At 40.7% G+C, this 8,059-nt stretch overlaps 1 long non-coding RNA gene across 1 annotated transcript in view; it reads left to right on the top strand.

Annotated features, from left to right (window-relative positions):
* LOC117945827 overlaps nucleotides 1–7,723 on the top strand; it is a 10,542-nt gene extending 2,819 nt beyond the window's left edge. The window contains exons 2-3 of the long non-coding RNA XR_004656910.1: nucleotides 2,916–2,921; nucleotides 7,553–7,723. This is a non-coding gene — a long non-coding RNA (uncharacterized LOC117945827). The remainder of the gene's footprint in view (nucleotides 1–2,915; nucleotides 2,922–7,552) is intronic.
* Nucleotides 7,724–8,059: the final 336 nt, after the last annotated feature.

Raw genomic sequence — 8,059 nt, forward strand, 5'->3', positions numbered from 1 at the left:
GCCAGGTGGAGATAACCAGGATGAACAGGTGAAGCTATGTCCAGCCAGGTGGAGATAACCAGGATGAACAGGTGAAGCGATGTCCAGCCAGCCAACATAAATGAAATGTATTATTATTCAGCCTACCATGTAAAGCACTATATAAATAAGATGTATTATTATTTAGCCTACCATGTGAAGCACAATATAAATAAAATGTATTATTTAGCCTACCATGTAAAGCACAATATAAATAAAATGTATTATTATTTAGCCTACTTTGCCTTAAAAGTGAGCAGAGGGAATAATTTTCCTCGGGAAATGGACCCTAAGCACTCTAGGCTTCATTTCAAACCCTTATTCACAATGCGAGAACATGTTTTACAACCATATGCACAAATCTCTATAAACTATGTCTAATTCTTTATATCTTTTTGCAATTAATGTTCATACAGAACAATCGGAATGGAACAAAAACTAGAAAAAGTGACTTCAATACATGCTGTGAGCATATGTGTAAAACAATATTTGTTTTTTTATTCTTCTGACAGTGACAGCACCAAAATAAAAAGATGAAGAAGCATTGTGGTGATGAATGTAAACTCCACTTTAAACAGTATATAGGCCACGTTATTGTTCCAGGGATGGGAGACTAATTGAGAAGGTTATGAAACCAAAGTAAACTATAATAAAAATATTAGGCCTACATATTAAGTAGTAACACAAACTGTCCTTTATTACAGAAGGACAAGCAACAAGAAAATGAATCATGAATGTATTGGTCTCTGACCAGTCTGCCATTAATATCATATCTGGGAATATCACTGCATTGTCCCACTTAATCTCCACAGCGTCCTGTATAAACGTGTAGTTGAGACCACGGACGCTGCGCTGCTCATCTCTACTTTTACAGAGAGAGTGGACACTGACGTGACGGACAGGTCTGCCGGCAGGCAGCGGCAGTGGGCAGCACCCCCACACCAGGCAGCCTCAACACACACTACCGTCCCACCGGGAAAAGTCCAGACTCTCCTAAATTGCCACTCCGCATCTGGGTGCCAGTGGAACCTTTTCTCTTTATAGTAGGTTATAGTATAGTATAGTATAGTATAGTAGGGTACCTATAGTAGGGTTTAAATCAAACTCACAACAACAATAGTGACAAATAATGCATGTTAATAAAAATAAAGCAGAACACATGCAGAAGACAACGGAATAACTTAAAAACGTTTATGTCGGATCAGAGCGGCAGCTGATTTAACACATGAGACTCCAGGATTAATCTTAGTGACTGCAACCCCAGATTCAGACTCCACAGCTCCAGAGCCAGAAACACCTACAGGAGGAGAGAGGAGAGGGGCGAGAGAGCACAAGACTCTCGAGAGAAAGGGAAGAAGTTGAGTTAGTAACATGCATTAATGGGATGAGTTTGCATACAGATGGAGAGGAGGAAGAGAAAGGTGCATCATGGGAATTCCCACGGCAGTCTAGGCCTATTGCAGCATAACTCAGAAAATCAGAAGAGAAGCCTATCAAAAGTAATGTGAGCATTACATTATGTAATACTTCATATGAAAGGGATTGTCTTGGATGACACACTGGTAAGGTGAGGTGAATGAGTTACTGTGCATTATGTGTGTTGTACTTAGTCAATTAAACATGGGATTACATGTTTGGAAAAAAAGCCATTTTGATTATCTGCTTTGTTTTGTACAAGATTTGTGAGGTTTTACCACCTACCTGCAATAATAGTACCAAAGAATCCAAAAAAGATCAGAAGACCTCATGACTTTCTTTTATTTGTCCAAGTGAAAATGTGAGGTCAGGTACTGCCACTGGTAGGAAACATTCTCCAGTACAAAGATTTGTGGTAATGGCAAAAGGTGATTGAAAAGAATTGGTGAGTAAAAACAAACCGAATCCCTTGATGCTTTCAAAGTGTCACAGAGGTGTCAGAGGGGTCACAGTCACAAAACCTTGAAAATAGAACCTGAGGAGAAAGTCAGACGTGTGTTGTAAGAGAAATAAGGGCCATGGCGGAAAGAAAAGTTGAATATCTCTTTTTTTTCCTCAGTGCTGGGCTGCATGTCTCAGTTTGTCTGAGGCTACTGCAGTTATTCGCCTCGTTGACTCGTTAATGATGTGTTAAAGACACGTATGAAATCATTTAGATGAACTCTGTGAGGCAGAAACACAGCATCGTCCAGAGCGAAGAAACACTAGTATCATGTTTGCATGTTATAAAGACAGACAGGAGGGTCATGTTAATCTTTTTTGCCACATGATTGAAACATTAGTTTCTCCTCTGTTAAAACAGACAGACACAGTCAGACAGACGGACGGACAGACGGACGGACGGACGGGCAGTGATTGGTTTTCTCCTCCCAAACCACTGACAGGCGGAGACGAAGAGGGGCTTTAATAGAAGAGTTGATGGCAATGATCTGTCCACTTATCATCTTATATCTGTTTATGTGTCTGTCCCTCGCCATATCTCAGAGACAACTCGTGTCTGTACCCGACTAACTCTGTCTTTGGTGCCACTAATTGCATTTGGATAAAACGTACGATGCACTCGTTTGACTGTTTGAGTGTCTGTCCTTTGTGCACAAAAGAAACAGCATGATGGTAATGTGCTTCATCATCCTGGTTTGTACGAAGGGTCCTCTGAACACATAAACCATTATAGAGGGGTACAAATGTGGATGATGACGAAGACTTTCCTAAAAAGAATTGTTTTACGCTGGCATGTACACACACACACTGGGATGGAGGTGGAGGAGAAGTTTACATGTGCACATCTACACACCTGGCCTGTCAGATAACCTGCCGTAAATATGTAAGTACAGTAGAACTGATGTAACAGCTGATATATATATATATATATAATGGTGTTACGTTTATATGTATTTTAGGTCTTTTACATGCAGCTTCAGCTAGGGGTCAGCGGAATTAGCTGTTAGCTAAACTGACATTAGCTTTCCGGTGGAGGCTAACGGCAGACAGGGAACTCTTTGTGCTGAACTGCCCCCGGGAGCGCATGGGGTAGTCTGTGGAGGGGAAAGTCCGCTGTGCGTTGGGTGCAAAATAGGAACGATACATGCATCGGTGTACAAAGTCAACAGCTAATATTATCATACCCAATGTTTAAACAAACATAACTGGCAATGTGGCGACAAAATGCCTTGAGCTCCGGTTCGTACACAGGAGGGAGGGGTAGAGTACACGCAGCTGACCGGAGGCCGTGATTGGTGGGGGTTTTACAGGATCACGCAGCTGCAGATCACTCATCTTTTACGCTCTTTTTTTCAGTCGGGTGTAAAAACCATTTCAAATTAAGTTCAGTTAAAAGTAAGAAGAAAGTGTATATTGGAAATAGTTACCAACCCTGCATTTAAGATTTGCTAGTAATAAAAGTGGTGGTAGTAGCAGTAGTACCATGGCAGTAGAGGTAGGTAGCAGTAGAATTTTCATAGTCACAATAGTTGCAGTAATGATGCAGTATATTCAGTTGTTTTTGCAGTAATGTATACCGTGTTTGTAGTAGTTGCAACAGGAGAAGCAGTGCAGTACACACACTACCTATACCAGAGCCATCCTGTTGTAGTGGTCCCTGTAATAAAAGCTAGTACAGTAACAGTAATACACTAGAACAGTGGCAGTTATATCCGCAGTATTCAACACTGAAACAGTCACATTCTGATTTTAAACCTTTAATTAACTCACACTTATCTGTCCTGCTATGATAAGAAAAACGATAACCGGCTGCTTGTAAGCATTGTACTTTAAAACAGAGCTCTTCATTATTCAGATGGTGCACCAGACACACAACTGAAGGAAACTGGGACAAACGCAAACTGAACCAATGTGCCCCAGTATTTATCATTTTCACTTGACCTCATATTTAACCAGTTCTTGACTTTATTTAACCTTGTTTAACAACAGCGTAAGCCTATTGCGATCGAAGCGGTTTCCCACAGAGACCTGATGAAGAAAGCAGCAGCACGGCGGCCATTCAGATGCACAGCGAAAGCTTTGCCCACACATGGCCATGTAGACACATTATATACACACACGTACACACTTACCTTCTGCAAATGATACTGTTTTTATTTTTTGATAGCAATCATTCAATTCTGAAATAATATAATATTAGAAATATGGGTAAAACATAGATGTCTTTTTTGTGTACTGTTTTACTGCTTTATTGTAGTGAAAGCCATGACTACAGCTGACCCACAAAGAGTTAAAGATGAGACTTTAAGTGAGTGGATGCAACTAAAAACGGGATTTTTGTCTCCAGCGATGTGTCTGGCCTTGGCTCTGTGTTATTTTATTCATTTATTTATTTCATTTAATTTGAGCATTTCACCCAGAAGAGCTGTTTGGAGGTGTTACACAAACAAACAAGAACTGGATCCAGGAGTAATTAGAGCTCCAATATTAATCAGACCTTGACTCCCTACAGGGATACAAGACCTTCCCAGCACCGTGGACTCTGTGTGGACTCCTTGGAGCTGAGACTCTGCAGCCACTCCTCCCCCCGGAACTTCAAAAAGAGATTACAAAGTATCCATGAGCCGCCCGACCAATCGTGAGTCAGTCCCAGCTGTAAAACAAGTGGTTTCACCTTGTTTTTATAGCATCAAATAACTAATTAAAACTAAACCTACTAAAAAAATTAACACTTGATCAAACATCAGTGAGATGAGAAACAATCTAAAATGACAAAAACATCTTGTAAAATATGTATTTGATGTCATTTTGTCCAAAAATAAAAGGGGGGGCATATACAGCAACCAGGGGGTGAGAGATGTGTTTGTATATGCATCAGATGATTATTTGAATGATGTGTATTAGAAAGTTTAAAGCTGTAAAGACAAAGAACTTTATATAAAAACACACCCGTCTTATTTGCCAAGTGGATTTGGAGCAGAGAAAGGTTTCCTATGACCCATAAGAAGACCTTATGGTTTCCTAGTACTGACACTGGTAGGAAACTGTCTCCAATACAAATAACTTGATGATGAAGATGATGCATCGATAATTGGGGAGTAAAAACAAAGAGATGTGTTTTGTCTATGCACTAACCCCTGATAAGGACAATGATGCACATAATGATGACATATGATGGAACTATCCATCCCCTATCAAACCCCTTAATTAAGGAAATCATAACTCACATAGCTGACAAGGACAAATATTCCAGAGTGGGCTTAGGACTCATCTCTTCAAAAAAACAAGAAGTCTTTTCCTCACCATCAAATCCCATTATTCCTCTCTCATATCTTCTGCTTTAGCTTGGCCAGAAAGCATGGAAGCTGCAGTCCCACGGCACATTGGTCCCATGACATATAGACCGATTTAATGATCTTTTTTAGGATCTCTCAGCTCTGCGAACAGCTGAGGGAGAAAATATAGCTTTGCAAGATGAAGATGAAATGGGACCAATAAATATCTTCTCCAGTCATCTTAAGTAGTTCATTTACAAGTGAGGAGGATGATGTCTTTTCTTTCTCTTCTACCTCTATACTACCACTGCTGTAAGTACTACTACTAACAATAATCTCTAAATTTATAGCACCTTTCATGATTTCTTCATAGCGTATATATATATATATATATGCCCATTCAGTAACGAAGGTGTTGAGCATGACACACACACCTTCCCCCACAGGACCATCTCTTGTGTTTTGCTAAAACCTTGTCTGCTTGAATCCATGTCTGTCGCCCCTTCTGACAAAAATGATAACAGGCCTTCATTTCGAGTGCTTTGGGCTTTCTGTCTCAACTCCCCCTGTTAAGCAAAGCCTCAGTATCAGGGGAGTTAGACTAAAATTCACTTTGCAGCAGGATATACAGGGGGATAAACCCATCTAAACTAAGTTTATTCACCTTTTGATTTGCAAAATAGGGCATTCCAGCTTAGTCTGGCATATCAAACATTCATAGATTCAGACCAATAAAAGTAATTATTTTAATCCACTACTTATCCAAAGAAAGTTGAATGAGCTCCATAGCTTCCCTCACACATCCACAGTCTGCCCCCGTTTGTTAAGAAGCAGGTGGTGGAGGGAAGAGGGTTAAAACACTTTTTTGCTAGCTGTCTAGAGTTACTAGAGTCATGAAAAAGTGGAAGCTAGTTACGTTAGCTTGCTAACATAAGCTCTGATTCCCACTCACAAACCGAGCTGACAGCAGTGGTGTGTTGGGCTCTCTTTGAAGGCTCCAGCTGATGGTGGTGACAAGTTACCATACTATCGAAACAACAATTCAGAAGTGTTAATCCCAGCACTCTGTACGTTACTCTTGGATTGTAACTGAAGTGACCAAACTAATTAGTTTCAGTGCACACACAGATGTTGAACAAATCAAATGGAATCAGCAGTGTCAGTCGGGCTCGGTAACACGGATTCAAACCCACCTGAAAAGGGAACATTTATGATGCGCTGTCACATTTCTTCTCACATATTTGACCAAATTAGATTAGATAATACTTTATTCATGGGGAAATTTCCTTGTTAAAGCAGCAGCGGTTTCCCACAGTTAAAGAAAAAGAAAGTGAACACACAAACTAACAAGCAAACCACAGACAACGAGCAGGAGCAATGGACTGAATGGAAAGTGGCGTCAAAGATAAGGTTTTGTAAAGTGCGGTTGCCATAGTGCAAATACCAATATTGCAGTGTAAGTAATTGACGGTAAAATTAAATTGAATATGTTAAATTGAAAATAATAGGTAACCATAATGTAAATGGTATACCTGTGATCATAAATAATGTTGAAAAGTAAGTTCTTGTAATGAAAAAATATAAATACAGATAATAAAGATATACAGAGAGTGTGTGGAGTAAATGAAAAACAGGAAGAGAAACTACAACAGTATCATGAAGTGCAGGTGGTGTAGGGTCTGACAGAGACCTGCAGTACCTCTCCTTCGTACACTGGGGGGGTATCGGTCTGCTGCTGAAGGAGCTGCTCAGGGACCCCACAGTGCCGTGTGAGTGTGCGTGTGTGTGTGGGTGTTTGTGTGTGTGTGTGTTGGAGGGGGGTGCTGATATCAGTCTGCTGCTGAAGGAGCTGCTCAGAGACCCCACAGTGCTTTTGTGTGTGTGCGTGTGTGTGTGTGTGGGGGGGGGGGGTTGACATCAGTCTGCTGCTGAAGGAGCTGTTCAGAGACTCCACAGTGTCGTGTAGGGGGTGAGAAGTGTCGCTAACATCCTCCTCTCCCAGACTTTCTCGGTATAAATTTGTGAAAACAACTGATATACAGTGAGTGATTACAAGTGGACTAATGCAACTGAAAACAGCAGTTTCCCATACAGTCTACTTTTATGATAACTATAGTTTTCTATCAAAGAGGTGTCAGTGATGGAGTTTTGCAGGGGTAATTCGAGGACTTGAGGAGGTTCGGGGCTGTTGATGGCCAATGTGCTGGCCAGTTTGGGAAACGTAAAGGGAAACATAGATTACCATCCAAATATAAAACCATAATGGAAAATATTGCAGAAAGGCTCTTGGGCATTCTGCGTTGCTTTTCTAATTATATCTGAGTCAGCACTGTGTGGCTTAGGCATAATTTACTCCTCCCGCCTCTTTTGCATCTTTGTTGGTGAAGTAACCTCCTTAAATGTTCATATGACAATTATTCAACTCAATGATACATCATTCATTTGAATGAATTAATAAACCCCTGGACTGTATTATTTGAGATGTTTGAGCAAGATTTCTGCTAATGTCCAAAGCTGTCCTCTGAGATTTGGGGGAGTCATGATATTTTAAGGAAAATAACGTTATTATAGGCTATAACAAGAAGAAAGTCACTATAATTCAGAAAATGTTGTAACTGAACCATAGCCTGCTGATACGGTAGACCTCAGACCTTGTAATAGACTCAGAGCCCCGTTTGGGTCTCTGGTCTCTGGATGAGACCAAGGCCAGGGAAGTGGCTGAACGCTGCTCTACATCAGAGGTGGAAAATTGAAACTAGGGAACGAATACACAGAGCACAAACAAGCATGTTGGCAGCAGAGGCATCCAGAAACCTGAAGCTGCTCAGCTGTTTACAGCGAGAGTGGAC

The sequence above is a fragment of the Etheostoma cragini genome, chromosome 1, assembly GCF_013103735.1.
Source record: "Etheostoma cragini isolate CJK2018 chromosome 1, CSU_Ecrag_1.0, whole genome shotgun sequence".
Classification (NCBI taxonomy): Eukaryota; Metazoa; Chordata; class Actinopteri; order Perciformes; family Percidae; genus Etheostoma; species Etheostoma cragini.